The 17,991-nt window shown below is 43.1% G+C and overlaps 1 protein-coding gene across 1 annotated transcript in view; it reads right to left on the bottom strand.

Annotated features, from left to right (window-relative positions):
- The window catches only part of LOC122807288 (carbohydrate sulfotransferase 11-like), a 971,210-nt gene that overhangs the window by 890,712 nt on the left and 62,507 nt on the right, over positions 1 to 17,991 (bottom strand). The window lies entirely within an intron of this gene.

Here is a 17,991-nt window from a genome sequence, read left to right as displayed (position 1 = left end):
GTAACAACATCCTTGACCTGGTCATTACTAACATGGGTGACCATTGCTCTATACTAGTAGTCAAGTCTTCCCTGGTTAGATCCGACCACAAACTAATCACCTTGGAAATCCACATCCCCCACCCTGCAAATTTAACCACCATGAAAAACTTCTCCAAAGCTAACTTTGGGTTCCTAAAAACAGAGGTGGCTAACCTCACAGCACCCATGCAAATGGAGAATAGTTACATGACCACCGAATCATATACAAATGCACTGTATGAACACGTACAGAAATGCATGGATCTCTCCATACCCAATAGAACTAAGACACTCTCCTCCAAAAAAAGGAAGCCAATCTGGTGGTCCCTTGCCATAAACAAACTCTACAACAGAAGGAGAAAACTGATGCGGAATAAGGTGAAGTCCCAAGACTGGAAAAACTCCCTTATCAGCCACAACAAAAAGCTGAGATCCCTCATCACATCCTCTAAAGCTAGCTATGAAAACAGAATTGCAGCAGATAGTAACGACAACCACAAGGCCTTCTATAGTTATGTAAAGAGTCTCCACGGCAATAACCAGATTTACTCTGCGCTACTGCATAATGGTACCTCCTGTACCAAGCCAACAGATATTGCCAATATACTGGCCAACAGATTCAGTGCCAACATTAACCCCCAAAGGACCAATCGCAATACCAGTAGATTTCCAGGCACCCAGTATTACTGCTGCACAGGTTAAAACAGCACTGTCCATGGCCAAGAATACAACTTCTATGGGACATGACAATATCCCTGGCTGTGTTCTACATGAACTATAAAGTGAACTGGCACCTCACCTGTGTGCCCTGTTCAATCACGGCCTCACCTCAGGCTTTGTCCCTACCGAATGGTGCACTGCTACCATCATCCATCTTCACAAAGGAGGAGTGACTACAGATCCTGTGAACTATCGCCCCAAAAGCCTGACGAGTCTGATATGCAAAGCTATGGAACGCATCATCATGGACCTAATAAACAAGGATATAGGGAATCTCCAAACTCTGGATCAAACACAGTTTGGTTTTGTGAAGGGTAGATCATGCCTGCTCAACTTGTTCAACTTCTTTGAGTCAGTCAACAGAGGTGTGGATGAAGGCAAGGTGGTTCATACAGCCTACCTTGATCTGGCCAAGGCCTTTGATACCATTCCCCACTCAGGAATCATAGAAAAACTCACTAAGCTAGTCATCAATCCCTATATCACTAGGTGGGTTGCAAACTGGCTCACTGGTAGAACCCACAGTGTGAAAGTAGCTGACTCCAAGTCAGACTGCTGTCCAATCACGAGTGGATTCCCACAAAGTTCGGTCCTGGGTCCTCTCCTGTTTTGTATCTACTTCTCTGAAGTCCAGGCCAACATGAAGGGAAGCTGGCTGACAAAGTTCACAGATGATTGCAAGTTGGGAGCTATTATTAACTCCCCAAGTGATGTTGACATCCTACATAAAGGCCTCACTGAAACCAACGACTGGTGTCAGAACCATGGCCTTAAGCTCAATGCCAAAAAATGTCATCATCCCCTTTGGGAAAAACCCAGTTCCCCTGAATTACCACATTGATGGTAGTCCACTGAACACAGAAGGTGTTATAAGAGATCTGGGACCGCAGGTTGACAGCAACCTCTCTTTTGACCACCACATTGCCACTGTGGTCAGAAAGTCCTTCTATGTGGCACATCTCATTACTAAGGGTTTTGCATCCCTGTACTCTTCCCTCAATAGGCCACTCATTGAGTGCAATGCTCCATTTGGTATGTACCTCACTAGACACCTGCAACAACTGGAGAGGCAGAAATAGTACCTCACAAAGAGGATCCTAGGCCTTAAGCACTTGTCCTATATGGGTAGACTCTAAAAACTCCAACTGTTCTCTGTCGCATACTGCCTTCTTAGAGGCAATCTCTGCTTGACTTACTCCACACAGAAGGCACTCCCTGCACACTAGCTGAGAATCGAATGGGAGAACCTCTTTGTAGAGAACTGTCAGTGATCTTTATAATCTCATGGACATGTATGGAGAAGTAAACTGGCAAGAAATTCATCTAAATATGCAAATCTTTGCAAGTTTCCATTATCCATAATTCAAAAATGGTCTAATATTTAAGTAATTATGTCAGCTATGATTCTTTAAGCCCAGAACAACAGTTCTGTTCATTGTAATTTGAGAAGACTGATCCTTTCCATCGTATTCTACATTGGCATCTAAGCTTGGCATCAGTAATTGCCTGTGTAACTAACTAGAACTTTGTCAGAGATAATTACAATAGATAATTATTGTTTTCTGTACTGCACTAAAGACCACATTGAGATATTGATTCCTAGTAGACAATAAAGATGCTAAAACATTATAAAGGAAGAATCTCTAGGAAAGTGAATATTACATGTTACTCCAGTCAAAGAATTCTGAAAAGTACATTTTGTTGTGGTAATGGTACCATATACCAAGACAGGAACTTCAAATTGTTTTCTTCTTCTTTCAGCTTTTCTTGGTTAGGGGTTGCCACTGAGACAAAACTGTGGTATAGAGGGATGAAGGCCTGACTAAAGCCCAGATGACTGATATATGATTAGCAGCTTCGGCACCTGAGGTACCAGCATGAAGGATGGGTGTGCCCATCCTAGGGGAAGGGGGCTTGCACACACACCTCATGGGTGATCCCTGGCTGAGGCAGGGGGTCTGCAGGGAGGTGAGAGAACAGATGGAGACATTGACTGACTCACCACCACGGTGGGATGAAATTTCAGCATATTCCCATTACATGTCTTCCTGATCATTCAACAAGTGTGCATGGAGGATGGGCAGTGGTTAGGTCATAATAAAATACTCCCTGTCAGCAGTATGACTGCACCAGAAACCTCAATCTCCTCACAGGCCCTTAAGGATGCTCAGGTAGAACCCAGGGAGGGCCATAATGTAGGGCTTATTATACCCAATGAAAGAGGAAAGGAGTTGGTAGCAGCTGGTGGTCAGCTGTCAAGAGACAGAAATAATTAAAAAAAAAACTTAGTCTGCCACCTTTAAAGAGAAGAAAGCACAGCTTTAACACTATTGACCCTCCTTTATGGCTACAGCTCACATTCTTCACCAATCAGAATTTCACAAAACCTTGGTGGATTCACACCTTCTGAAGATTTCTGCATAACTGTTCCGTTTACCCTTAGCAGCAGCACGCCTTCATGAATATGCAAGGTGCGCTGCTGTTATAGCTATGCAGAAATGGACATGGTTCACTCCTTGCAGAAATAGCACTATTCCTGCATGGAGTTTATTGAATTTGGGGGTTAAGTCTTTTAAAATATTCTTCAATGAGTTTTATTCTCATTTGCTCATGTTTTATTGCTGATTCTTCATCAATATCCAAATATTTATACACTCCCTCTTGTTTAAGTTCTTTTATTTATTTTACATTTGTTAACAGTGGGTGTCTGACTGCGCTGAAAAGGCCCATTTTCAGCAGAGGCCCAGGGAGAAAAGCTCCACATAGAAACATTACAGATACATTCTGTTATTTAGACATGATCAGTATACACACAAATTACAAAAGACATGTTTTTACAGTGGTATGCAGCACAACAGTTACAGTGGAGAGAACAAACAAACAAATATTAATTTAAAAATAAAGGTAATTAATAGATTTGTGGTGTACAGCTGGAATATGGAACATAGGTAGAATACATACATAGTACTCAGGTACAGTACAGGCATTGTAGATTAGCCAGTGTTTGTGAGTAAGATTGAAAACTGTTATCAAGTACTCTAGGTTTACTATTTGTACCTTATCCGCTTTCACTAGCCTGGGGAGCAATTAAGGCACTGCCAACTTTGCTTGAGATGTTGCCCGATGAGGTCTTTAAAGGAGGCTTTGGATGATGTGTTTTGAATGCTAGTGGGGAAAGAGTTCCATTTTTTAACCACTGAACTACTATATAGTGCATCTCCAAAGCTATTGTAGCTGTTGGTGACTTCTAGTAGTAGTTTGCTTGATGATCTAAGAGGCCTTTTGGCTGAGTGATAATGTGCTAGGTTTTTGAGGGCAGGACACTTATTGGAGAGGTAATAGATTGAATGACAGAGACAGAGCTGATTGTAGGTTAGGAGGTTGGGCAGTTCAAGCCAGTGGAGCTGTCTCAAAGCAGTACAGTGATGAGTTCTATATGAGCAATTTGCAGCAAAGCTGGCAATTCTGTTATAGCAGGCTTCCATTTTGCTTAGTTCAGTTTTGTTGAGATTAGAATAGGAGATGCATAGAGTAGGGTGGATAGAAGCTGGGAGTGAGCAATGACTGATCTTGTGTTGTTGGTAAGAAATTGTTTGATACGGTAGAGTGATCCCAGTTTGGCATGTACTTTTTTAATAGTTAAGTTGAGATGACTATCAAATTTTAGGTGGGAATCTATGGTTATTCCCAATAGCATAGCCTGTGCCACTGGAGCGATTGGAGTAGCATTTGTGGAGTATATAGTGAATTGACAGTGTTTTTCTTAGAACTGGTTATAATCATAAGCTGAGTTTTCTTTGGATTGAGGATAAGTTGGGCTTTGGTAAGGTAGTTTTCAATGTCAGAGAATGCTAGTTGAGTTGCTTGCAGGAGGGTGGGAATGTTTTGTGCAGCACAGATTAAGGTAGTGTCATCTGCATACTGAATGATAAATGCATGCTGTGTGGAGGTATGGAGGTCATTTGTAAAGATTGTGAATAGTAGTGGTCCTAAGACAGAACCCTGTGGGACTCCTATAGTTATGGGCAGCTGAGGAGAGAGAGAATTTTCCCATTTCACAGCTTGGTACCTGTCAGTTAAGTAGCTTTGGAACCAGATAAGAGTGGAATTTAATAGGTGATATTGGTTTAGTTTGTTTAGCAGGATTTGGTGTGAGACTGTGTCAAATGCTTTGGACAAAACCCAAAAAAGAGTTGACACCTGCAGGCCTTCTTTTTTCAGACGGTTTACTGTGTCTGTGAAGCAGAGGAGGGCTGTAGTGGTACTATGGGCAGGTCTGAAACCATGCTGAGTAGGTGACAGGATGTTGCTGTCTAGGAGATATTTTAGCATCTGGGTATGGATGCATTTTTTCTAGGATTTTGGCCAGGGGGGAAAGTAAAGCAATGGGCCTGTAGTTATTAAGTTCAGTGGAGGTCCCGCATTTATGTATGGGTGTAACATAGGATATTTTCCAGAGTTTGGGCACATAGTTTTCAACAATTGATCTGTTTATGAGAGTGGAGACTGGGATAGCAATAGCATCTGCTGTGAGTTTCAAGAAATAGCTGGGGAGCAGGTTGGCTGCTGTTGATGAGTTTTTTAGTTTGGAGAGCATGCTTTTGATTGAAGTGGTGGAATTTTATTTATTTATTTTATTTATTTATTTCAGTTTGATTACCGGGGAAGTCCACTGGGCCAAGAAGTGCCCATTTTCAGTGGAGGCCCGGGGAGAAAAGCTCCATGTGCAATACAATACAGTGTAGGTTACAAAATACAAAGGTTACAAAATGTTGTAGAAGTACAAAATACAAAAGAAAAACAAAAAAGTTACAAAATGTAGGTTATAAATTCAAAAAATGAAAAAAAAAATAATTCAAATTTAATATACATGATGAGACTTTTTTTTTTTTTTTTTTTTTAATATATTCACAGTGTAGTAGTTAATTTGACATCTGCTAGTACAGGCTCTTTGGACAGATGGGATTAAGCTTGAGAGTATAATAGAGCAGGAGTAAGTAGAGCAAGTAGAGCTTGGAGGGAATGTTTATGTAGGGTGAAAGCATGAGCATTTCCATTTGGAGGATAGGTGAAGGAAGAGTTGGTTTCTGAAGGATTCAGTATTGGGGATAGTCCTAAGTGAAGAAGGAAGTGAGTTCCATTTTTTACCTAGGGAGAAGGAGAGTAGAAGCTGACCAGCGGGACGCTTGGGTTTATGAATAGAGATTAGGTTTTGGTGTTCAGATCTCAAAGATCTGTTTGGGATGTAGGGGGGGAAGAATATTCTTTAAGGCTGGGCATTTATCAGGGGAGAATATTAGTTTATGAGCGTTGGTTAGCTGGAGATAGTCTAAGTGGTTAGGGAGTTCTAACCAGTTCAGGGATTGGAGGCAGAGGCAGTGATGAGTTGAAGTTTTGGCTTTTGTGGCAAATTTGGAGATCTTATTGTAGCAAGCTTCAAGTTTAGAGGTGATGGATGTGGACAGATTGGTTAGAAGAGGGGCTCCATAAAGAAGAGAGGGTAGAAGGTAGGTTATTGCCAGGGTGTGCCAAGAGGAGTTGGAGAGAAATTGATTGTTCCTATATAGCATGCCTAGCTTTTGGTGGGTTTTCTTTATGTTTTGTAGTATGTGAAGATCGAATTTGAGGTGTTCATCTATGGTAATGCCAAGGAGTTTTGCTGAGGGGACTACTTCTCTTGCAGTGGATGGTTTGCTTTGTACCTTGAAAGTGTTTTTGTCAAAGGAGAGAACCTTGGAGGGGAGAAATATTAGGATTTTAGATTTATTAGAGTTGAGGGAAAGGTGATTTTGGTGCATCCAGCTCTCAGTGGTGGAAAAAGCTATTTGACTTTTGTTCAGTAGTTCAGGAATAGTAAGGGCAGCGCAGACCAAGGTAGAGTCATCAACGTATTGGATGACTGTAGTGTCAGGGATGACAGAGTGAAGGTTATTAATAAAGATGTTAAAAAGCATGGGTCCAAGGATGGACCCCTGGGGAACACCAGTAGGAGTAGGCAGGAAGAAAGAGGAGGAGTTTTTCCATTTGACCGCCTGTGATCTGTCAGATAGGTAGCTGGAGAACCAGGAAAGAGTATTAGAGGAGAGATTGAGGTTGGCAAGGTGGAGGAGAAGATGGGAATGGGAAATGGTGTCGAAGGCTTTAGAGCGATCTAGCAGAACTGTGGATACTATGAGTCCAGAGTCTCGAGCTAGATTGACAGTTTCTAGGAAGGATAGTAGGGCAGTTGTGGTACTATGGCCAGGACGGAAACCATGCTGGGTGGGAGTAAGAAGGTCATTCTGAATTAGGTATGGCAAAAGTTGAAGGTGGACACATTTTTCTAGAATTTTAGATATTGGTGAGAGGAGGGCAATGTGGCGGAAGTTGGAGATAGAGGTGTTTTTGCCTCCTTTGTGGAGAGGAAGAATGTAGGCTGAACGCCAGAGTTTGGGCACGTATGATTCATTTAAGGATCTATTAATCAAGATACTGATTGGGGGAGCAATTCCTTCAGCTGCACACTTGAGGAAAGAGGAGGGTATGTTGTCTGGGGCATTTGAGCAAGGCTTTAGTTTAGATAAAAGCTTTTTTATAAGAAAGGTAGATACTGGTTTGAGATGGAAACAGGGGGGGTTGTTATTTGGGGAGGTAGGTGCTTTGAGGGGGGAGTTGGGAGGGTTCATATTTGGGAATGTTTTAGTTAGTTTAGCTATGGATTCAGTGAAGAAGGTATTGAAGTTGGAGCTAAGCTCATTGTCAGTTAAGCTAGGATCAGGGCAGGGGTTATTTCCAGATCCTGGATGGAGAAGGGAGTTAACTGATTTCCAGAATTGCTTAGGGTTCTTGTTGTTGTTTTGCTGAAATTTATTATACTAGTTTTTTTTGTCTTTGGTAATAAGTTTTTTTGCTTGGTTGCGGAGTTGGGTATATTGGAGTAGGGCAGAGGACAGTTTATTTTTCTGGTAAAGGTTCCAGGATTTGTCTCTGTGTCACATAATTTGTTTAGTGAGCCAGGGGGCAGGATTGTTTTTAATTCGTTTGTTTTTTAGAGGTGCTAGGGAGTTAAGAGTCTTTAGGAAAATAGAGTTAAAAAGCTCTACAGCGTCGTCAAGAGGGAGAGAGTTTAGGATTTGCCAGTTAATTTGTTTAAGGATGTTGGAAAAAGTAGAAGGGTTGAAATTGCTAAGGTTACGAGTTTGAATGTAGACATGTTGGTGTTGGATGCTACTAGTTGATCTATGGATGAAGGCAGGGAGGTGATCACTGAAAGTGTCAGGAATGGTGCCAGAGAGAGTGATTTTGTTAGGATGGGAGACAAGTATCCAATCAAGAATGGAGCCTGGGGGTTGTTTTTTGTTAGGACGAGTTATAGAATGGATTACTTGAGTGAAGTTGTAAAGGTTAATAGATAGAAGAGGGGAAGGAGTGTTGATTTTATTCCAGTCAATATTGACATCGCCAAAGGTTTCATATGTTATTTCGGTTGAGGCCCAGTGTAGGATATCTTCGAGGGTGGAGATCTTATTGCCGGGTGAGATGTATATAGAAATAATGTAGATGGTTTTGTGTTTGTTCAAATGGAGAAGGCTAGTTGTGATTTCAGAATTTTTGAATTGAGGGGTATGAATTTGGAGAGGAATTAGGAAGAGAAGGTTGGAATAGATTAGTGCAGAGCCTCCACCTTTTTTATTTAAATGGTCGCTTCTGAGGATGTGGTAGCCAGGAGGTAGGATTTCAGAGTCAGTAATGTGGGGTTTTAGCCAGGTTTCGGATAAGGCTAAGATATCGGGTTGGTAGTGATTGATCCAAGCATGGACAAGGTGAGATTTGTTGTTAACACTCTGGGCATTGATAGTGAAGATCTTAAGAGAACTAAGAGGGGAAGAGGGTGGAGTTGGGGAAAGGGAGGATGTCTTGTTTATAGAGGGTGAAGGAGGGGGTGGAGGGATGGTGAGGTTTGAGCTGAGGCAGGGGCCAAGGTTTGGATGAATGTCTCCAGATAAGGCTAGGATATTGTAGGTAATAAGTTTTGGCCTGAAGTGTGTGGGAGGAAGGTATTTATCAGAGGTTAGTAGAAATTTAAGAGAGGGAGTTTTTATAGTGCTAGGGAAAAGCTTAAGATGGAAGAGGTGCAGTAGATTGGGACAGATAAGAGAGGAGGATATGTTGTGGAAGTGAGAGAGTAGTGAAGATTGCAGTGGAGTGGTAGGGGTAGTTTGGATGGGGGGAGGGAGTTGGAGGGCTATATGAGAGTAGGAGGTCACATAATACAGCGGTATTAATAAGATGAGGAGTAAGCAGGGAAGTCAGATGGTGTAGGGATAATGGGAGGGCATGTTTGGAAAGTGTGGGGACGAGATAGAAGTAAGGTGAGGAAGACGAAGTACTAGTTAAGGTGGGAAGTTACAAAGGAGGATGAGGAGAGTTAATGAGATAACAGGGAATAGGGATGGCTAAGTCAAAAGTGGTGTAGGTATAGGGTGGGAGGAGTAGAAGTGATGGAGGAAATAGGAGGAGTAGTATAGTATGATAAGACCAAGGGGGATGGATAGTTAAGTAAAGAGTGTGATAGGGTTATAGAATAGGGGAGGGGTGGTAGTAAAAGGTCTAAGAGTGGAAGAGGGATTTGGTAGGAAGAGTTAGGTAGGTATAAATGTAGCGGTGGTGGGGGCGGGTGGGAATTGGGGGCAGGGTAGGGGAGCGGAGTGAGCCCACAGGGCGAACGGAGCGGGAAGAACCAGAGAAGGCTAGAGAGGTTCAAGAGCCAATCAGTGGAACATTGAGGCAGAGGGGTAAGTTTGCAGTATGGGGAGTAGAGGGAACCAAGTAGGTTAAGATAAGAGTGGAGTTTGAGAATGTAGGAGAGAGTGAAGTGAAGAAGAGTCTAGCTAGAATGGGCTAAGAGAGTATAGGAGATAAAATAAGAAGAAGAAAAATTAGAGCTTAGAGAGAAAGCCTGAAGAGAGTGAAAGTAAGTCTATTATAGAGTGAAAATAAGTCTATTATAGAGGGGGGAGAATACCATCTAGTGGACAGCTGCAGAAGTGTACCTTAGTCCACTAGGATGACCTCTGGACCAAGGTGGACTGGAGGAAGAAAGGAGCTGGTGTAATTCGGGGAGCAGGATGAGGGGGAAGAGCAGGGAAATGGAGCAAGGGGGGTTTAGGCTGCTGGCTTCCTGGCAGGGAGTAGAGTAAGCTAGCAAGGTTTAAACAATAAGGTAATAAAGGTTTTGCAGCAGAAGCACATACTTCCTGGCAATCTTCTTGGTTCGAATTCCGAAAGGGGATGAGGCTGTAGAGTAGTTGCTATAGCTTAGGCAATTGGACGAGCTGTCTTAATATAGGCAGGACTAGGAGTCAGCCCTGGCTAGATCACAGGGGGAAAATCAGGGCCAAACAGTTCCTGGCAATCTTCTTGGTTCGAATTCCGAAAGGGGATGAGGCTGTAGAGTAGTTGCTATAGCTTAGGCAATTGGACGAGCTGTCTTAATATAGGCAGGACTAGGAGTCCGTTTTTGAGGGTAAAGCTTGTATTAGTGTTATTTGTGTTGGGGGGATAGGGATGCCCTTGTGCTGAGTATTTGCAGTGGTTGACAAGAGGAGTCTGAGGGGGCTCTGGTGACTGATCTACTCATTGAGGCTCTGACTGACACCTCATTGGAAGGGGTAGCAATGTCGCAGCAGCTATCCATTACCCAGGTTTGAGAAATCCGAGCAGTGTTACAGGAGTTTGGAGACATGTTCACTGGGAAACCAGGATGCACCCACCTGGTACAGCACCAAGTGGATACAGGACCCCGAAGGCCTATTAAGCAGGCATCTTTATAGGGTGCCTGAGAGAGTCAAACAGACTCTGAGGGAGGAGGTACAGGAAATGTTGGAACTAGGAGTAATTCAGGAGTCCAGCAGTGCCTGGGCCTCACTAGTGGTGCTGGTACCAAAGAAGGAAGGCAGCAGCCATATCTGTGTGGACTACAGGAAATTAAATAGTCCCACAGAGTCAGATGCTTACCTCATGCCTAAGACAGATGAAGCCCTAGAGCAGCTGGGTGGGGCAAAGTATTTTACCACTTTGGATCTTACCAAGGGTTACTGGCAAGTACCCTTGACTCCAAATGCTAGAGAGAGGTCAGCCTTTGTGACTCCTTTTGGCTTATATGAGTTTACGATGATGCTCTTTGGGATGAAAAATGCCCCGGTGACTTTCCAAAGGCTGCTAAATTGTATTCTAACAGGAGCAGGCAATCTTGCCCTTGCTTACCTAGGTGATATTGCCATATACAGGCATTCCTGGCAAGAGCACCTTCAGCATGTCAGGGAGGTGCTGGGCAGACTACATGAAGGCAGGGTTGACCATTTATCCCAGCAAATGTCAGGTGGATATGGCAGACTTCTCCTAAATGGGACATAGAATGGGGAGTGGTAAGATCAGTCCAAAACCTGCCAAAGTGGACCAGTCACTGAATATAAAGCCAATTTGGCATGTATCTGTCCAGACACATGCAACAACTGGAACTCCCAGTGAGATACCCTACTAAAAGGATGCAAGGCCTAAAGAACATGCCCTACATGGACCAACTCAAAGCTCTGTCACTATACTCAGTATCCTACAGACTTTTAAGAGATTACCTGTGTCTGGCATACAAGGTAATCTCCAACCCAATACTGCAGGATTTACTGCATATCAGCACGTTAAATTGCATCAGAAATAGTCTAGGAATATAAACCTCTTCTGCAACATCAACAGAACGGTTTAGAGGGACAGGTATGTCTTGCAGAGAATACTGCTACTCTGGAACAGATTTCCAAACACATAAAACAAAGTTTATCCCTGTCTATATTCAAGCACAACTTGGATCTATAGATGGGAAACAGACCATTTACCCCAGGGCTGCCCCCTGTACTACTAATGGACAGAGGCAGCTCCTAAATTCTTTATCCCATGCATGTGTCCCCTCAAATAATCTAGGGTATGAACCTAGTTATTCTCATTTGGGGAAATATATAATTATCAACCAGCTGATAAATAAGCACAATCTTTGAGCAAATATGGATAGGTTAATTAGAGCACAAAAAGGGAAACTGGCTAGGCTTAAAATGGCTCACAAGGGCAGCTTGTCTAGTACTTACCTATGGGGCAGCTTGTCTAGTACTTACCTATGAACCTATGTTGATAATAATCTTTGTTTGGATTAGCATATCTCTGTTTGTGGTTATAATGTACTTCCATCTTGCTCTGCCAATCTCTGTGAACAATATGTCCCATGCAATATCAGCCCCTCTATACCTCTATACTCTTCCCTTGTTAGATCTATTCTTGAATACAATGTGCTTTTTGGAATGCACATCAGAGGGAAACTTGAAGAATGTGAATCAAGGTTACCGATGAGTAAGGTTTCTGGACTGCACAATCTATGCTTCTCTGAAAGACTAAAATCCCTTTCCTATACCCAATGTTACATAAACTCTTGAAAGGTGATCTCTGTTTAGCTCTTTGCAGAATTAAATTACCTGCCTCTCTTTACCTCCTTCACCTTCACAAAACCAACAGTCTGTCTCACACTCATGTCAAAAACCTCAACCTCTACTGCAGGATCAATAACTTATGCTGGTATGACAAACTCATAATCCTGCACATTCTCAGCTCTTGCAATAAACTCACTCTACATGCAACTAATGTAACACTGTATCTTCTTTGAAGCTTTGCAAATTCACGTCTGGAGTAGGTACAATTAATCTTCTTATTGGGGTAACTAACATACTGTCAATACTCGGAATTGTTGCAGCTAAACTTCTAGATGGCCCTTCATCCAGAAGCTTATTATGAACCTATAAACCCATGAAACTATCAGATGAGTGTATAGCAGATGCAGCAGCAGCAGAAAGGAGCTTGGAACAGACAAACACCGCAGTCTGGTTCCCAGCAAGGTCATAGACCAAAAGGCCCTTTGTGAGGTCTATGGCAGTCTTAAACAACTCTTTCAGTCTGGAGACAGTTAGGGAGTGATTCTCCCTTCATGGATTGCCTCTGCAAAACATCCAGAGAAACCTGCATAAGGAAGACAATATCCAAAGATTACACATTTCCCTTTCTCTCTTCTCCTCAACTCCTTTCACATCCTTTGCCAGATATTCCATCCTGTCAGAAACAATCAGCAAGAAAGGAGGTGTCTCCTCACCAAAAGAGAACACCACAAGGTCTCACCAGATCATACAGACTTAGGATATCAGTCCAGATTCGTTTGAGTCCCACAGAAAATAAAGAACCTCAACAGATTAAATGTGGCTATTCCTAAAGACACGTTTTGCACCACGACAGAACAGTCCATCTTTCCTTGATTAACAGAATGAAACACAATATGCTTTTTTGACCTCAAAGACACCTATCTCTGTATGAGTTATGGAAGGTTCAGCATTTATGGAACAGAGATAGCCAATACCAGTTCAGGACCCATTCTTTCATTCAAATCTCAGCCCTCAGGTTGTCCATCAAGAGCATATCAGAAACTGCAGTTTATAGAAACTGCAGGGCACCAAGATATTCCAATATGTGGATAAAGTACAGTTTTGTACCTACCATAAATGTAGATGTTCGAGGATCCACATTGCTGCAGTCATAACCTGTGGGTAGTCCGCTGTCCTCGGTCGGCACGAATACCAAAGTGTTAGGCTGGCGTCGGTCATGGTCGCCTCAGAGCTGACGTCAGTACGCAGTAGTACTTAAGCGCATGATCGACGCCATATCCTCAGTCTTTCTTGCCCCAGATGTCAGAAGGCCTAAAAAGGAAAGGCCATAGCCAGTATAGAAAATAATAATTATCCCAAAAGAAACACAGCAACCCCAAACTATAGGGGGGAAGGAGGGAGGGAAAACTGGACTGCAGCAATGTGGATCCTCGAACATCTACATTTATGGTAGGTACAAAACTGTACTATGTTCTTCGTCTCACATTGCTGCAGTCATAACCTGTGGGTAGAATCCCAAAGCAAAGGTAAAGGGAGGCTGGCAAACTAAAAAGCATTAGGAGCTGCTAACATGCCCTGTAAAACTGCAGTGGCAAACCCAGCTCTAGACTTGGAATAAAGAGGGAGATGGTAATGTTTAGTAAAAGTGTGCACTGAACTCCAAGTAGCTGCCTCCAAAATATCCTTAGTAGCTACCCCCCTTAAAAAGGCAGTAGATGTGGCAGTAGCCCTAGTGGAATGAGGTCTGATCCCAGCAGGAACATCCTTTCCATGATGAGAATAACAAAAAGCAATACAATGGCCAATCCACTTAGAAATAGTTTGCTTAGAAACAGCTTTCCCTTATGAACCCAAAACAAAGGAAATAAATAACTGTTGAGTCTGCCTGAACTCTTTAGTTCTGCTCAAATAATAGCATAACTGCCTGTGAATATCCAAAGAATGCAAAACTTTTCCCCTTTATTTTGGGGATCAGCATAAAAAGTAGGCAAATGAATAGACTGGATTAAGGCCACATTAGAAATAACTTTAGGCATAAAAGTAGGGTTAGTACGCAAGGACACCCTATCCTTATGGAATATCAGGAAGGGTTCAACTGCCATGAGAGCCTGTAATTCAGATACCCTCTTAGCAGACGTAATGGCCAACAAAAAAGCAGTCTTCCAAGACAAAAACTTCAACTCAGACGTAGCTGCAGGTTCAAAAGGAGGTAAAGTAAGCTTCTCCAACACAAAATTGAGATCCCAGGAAGGAGTAGGAGCTCTATGTGGGGGTCTTATGTTTTTTGCCCCTCTAAGAAATTGTTTAAACAAAGGGTGAGAAAATAAAGGAGGGTCACAATCATAGTGAACAGAAATGGCTGCAGCATGAACTTTCACGGAGGAAAAAGACAAACCCTTGTCTAGTAATTCAGTAAGGTACTGTAGAGTAAAACTCAAATTAGGCACTGAGACATCAAGGCTCTTTGCTGTGCTCCAAAGAAAAAATCTCCTCCATTTATCAGCATAAACTTTTCTAGTACTAGGCCGTCTGGCTTCCAAAATGACATTCAAAACCTGTTGAGGAAGTTGAGACCCCCCAGGGTCTAAAACAGAATACGCCAGGCTGTTAGATGCAGGGACTGTACCCTGACATTGAGAAAATGATTGCTTGACTGGGACAACAGGTGAGGAATCGGTGGCAAAGGCCAAGGAGGCTCCTGAACTAAACTCCTCAGCAGAGGATACCAGTGCTGTCGTGGCCAATCTGGTGCTATAAGAATCATGCAAGGCTTGTCCTGCCTGACTTTCAAGAGTACCCTGGGAAGGAGAGGCAGAGGAGGGAAAGCATAGACGTGAAGGTTGTCCCAACTGAAGGATAGAGCATCCACTTTCCAAGCTTTTGGATGAAACATTTTTGTGCAAAATTTTGGCAGTTGAAAATTTAGTGGAGAAGCGAACAGATCAATATCTGGAGTTCCCCAAGCCACTGTCAACTGTTGGAATACGTGAGGATCCAATTTCCATTCGTGGGGATCCACAATTTGTCTGCTTAATACATCTGCTAAGGAGTTCTGTGCTCCTGGCAGAAACCGTGCTTGAAGAGTGATGTGCAAACTCAGAGCAGTGTCCCACAATATCATAGCCTGTCTGCAAAGAGGGTAAGAATGGGTTCCCCCCTGCTTGTTGATGTACCACATGACTGTTGTGTTGTCTGTTTGAATCAACACCTGTCCTGGTTGAAGTAGGTCCTTGAAGGCCATCAGAGCAAACTGGACTGCTAACATCTCCTTCATGTTGATATGCAAATGCTGTAGTCTGGGAGGCCACGTGTCTTGAATCCATTTCCCATTGAAGTGTGCTCCCCAAGGCAGGTCTGAGGCATCTGTCGTTAAGATCTGACTCGCCTCTGGTCAGGTCACAGAGAGTCCCTTGTTTAGGTGACATTCCTGTGCCCACCACAAGAATTCCTTCTGGATGCACGGTATTATTGGAATGACAGTGTCCAAATCGTGGCAGTGTTGAGTCCATACACTTTTGAGATACCATTGTAGCTTCCTCATATGCAGTTTGGCATTGGGAAGTACCAGAATGCAAGATGCCATGAACCCCAAGGCTTGAAGGACTGTCCTTGCAGTCAGCCTGGACAGTACTGATAATTGCTGGAAGTATAGGTGAAGATTTCTTTGTTTGTCCGGGGTCAAAAAAGCCATCTGAGAGGCTGTATTCAGTCTCACACCCAGAAAGCACATGTCTTGAGAGGGTACTAGACTGGACTTTGTTTCGTTCACAGAATACCCTAGGCACCTTAAAACTGCCATCACATACTGTAGATATTGAAGTAACTTGTCTTTGTCTTGAGCAAGAATCAGGCAATCGTCCAGATAAGGATAAATTTGTATTCCCTTCAGTCTTAAGAAAGCTATTACAGGAGCCAGAACCTTTGTTAACACCCTGGGCGCAGTAGATAAGCCAAAGGGCAATGCAGAGAACTGATAATGAGAAGTACCAGCCCGAAAACGCAGGAATCTCCTGCAGCTGGGCCTGATAGGAATGTGAAGATAAGCCTTTTTGAGATCCAGAGTTACCATCCAGTGATCCTTGCCTAGCAGAGGCAGAAGTTGCTGTAATGTTAACATCTTGAACTTTGGAATGTCTAGGTATGTATTGAGAATGGACAAATCCAGAATTGGCCTCCAAGTGTCTCCTTTCTTTGGCACAAGGAATAGGCAAGAATAAAACACTTGGCCTACTTCTGACGGAGGTACCACCTGTATTGCCCCCATCTGCAAAAGCAAAGAAATTTGTTCGTGGGCCTCCAGCCTTTTCTGAGGAGGTACATCTGGCATGCCTTTGAAAGGAGGAAAAGTGTGAAAGTAAAACTTGTAGCCTTGATTTATTATGTCCAACACCCATTTGTCCTGGGTGACCAAATGCTAATTTTGTTTGAAAAGTGTCAACTTTCCTCCTAGAGGAGCTGCCAGACGGGAAGAATCTGGCAGCTGGAGATACAGGTCATTGGGTCTGTTTACGAAAAGGCTGACCCCTGCCCTCACCAGAAGATTGTGCAGGAGAACTCCAAGTCCTAGGTCTGAAAGAACCCTGAGCGTGAGCCCTGCCCCTACCATGTCTAGACCTGCCCTTAGACTGAAAATCCGAAGAAGGGTAAGACCATCCTCTTGCAGGCCAATTCCTGCTAAACTTAGGGGGCTGCACTTGCAAAAATTCCTTAACCGTCTGCATAGACTTAGCTTTGTCTTCCATCTTTTTCAAAACTGACTCCACAGGAGAACCAAAAAGAACTTCAGATTGAAGAGGAGCATCCAAAATACGAGCTTTAACATGCTCTGACAAATTTTGATCCTTAAGCCAGGCGTGTCTACGAATAACTGAACCAGTAGCAGCCACCCTGGAAGAAGCCTGAAGAGCATCGAAGGCACACTGCAAGGAATGCTTACCAACTTGATCTGAAGCATGAACTAAGTCCTGCAATTCCTTACACTCTATACCCTTAGATAAAGCATCTACCTTAGATTTCAACTGACCTAACAGAAAGTTCTGATACTTCAGCATATGAAACTGGCAATTTAAAGCCCTCATAGCTAACGTGGAGGAGGTATACACTTTTTTACCCCACCTATCCAAAGCTCTAGCATCTTTATCCAGAGGAACTAGAGTCTTAACTACAGAAGCCCTGACACCCTTAGGCCCTTGAACAATAGTTTCCGGGTCAGCTCTAGGACTCTTATACAAATATTTATGTGCCTCTGGAACTCTGTAATACCTGTCTGGCTTGACAGGGGCAGGGGGTAAAGAATCCGGATTAAGGGAAGCTTCAGAAAAAACATCCTGAACAACATCTAAAACAGGGGGAATAGCCAAAGGTCTATGTTGTGGCAAAAACAAAAATTCCCTAAGCCTCTTACGAGAATCTGAAAAATCCTGACCTTCCCACTTGAAATGCTCCCTCATGGAGTGCAAGGTTTCAGAAAAGGAAAAATCCTCTGGAGGAGAAGCAGAAGGACAAGAATCTTCTGCATCCGAATCAGAATAGGGAGGAAAATCCTGAATATCCTCAGCTGAGGACTCTGAGGAATGCTCCAATCCCTCTAAATCTGTCTCCACCCTAGGCCTCTTCTCTGGAGGGGGCATAGAATCCCTGATCAAAGTAATCAAATCCTCTGCCATTTTCAACATATGTTTTTTAGGAACAGAGCCCGAAGAACTAGGGCTATGGCCTGTACCAGAAAGACCAGGTCTAGCCTTAGCAGGGCCTTTAGTGGCAGAAGTAGAAGGCCTAATAACCTTTTGTAAGGATGGAAC

The sequence above is a fragment of the Protopterus annectens genome, chromosome 7.part0, assembly GCF_019279795.1.
Source record: "Protopterus annectens isolate FY-2018-M chromosome 7.part0, PAN1.0, whole genome shotgun sequence".
In the NCBI taxonomy this organism is placed as follows: Eukaryota; Metazoa; Chordata; order Ceratodontiformes; family Protopteridae; genus Protopterus; species Protopterus annectens.
This window is presented reverse-complemented; position numbering and strand designations above follow the sequence as displayed.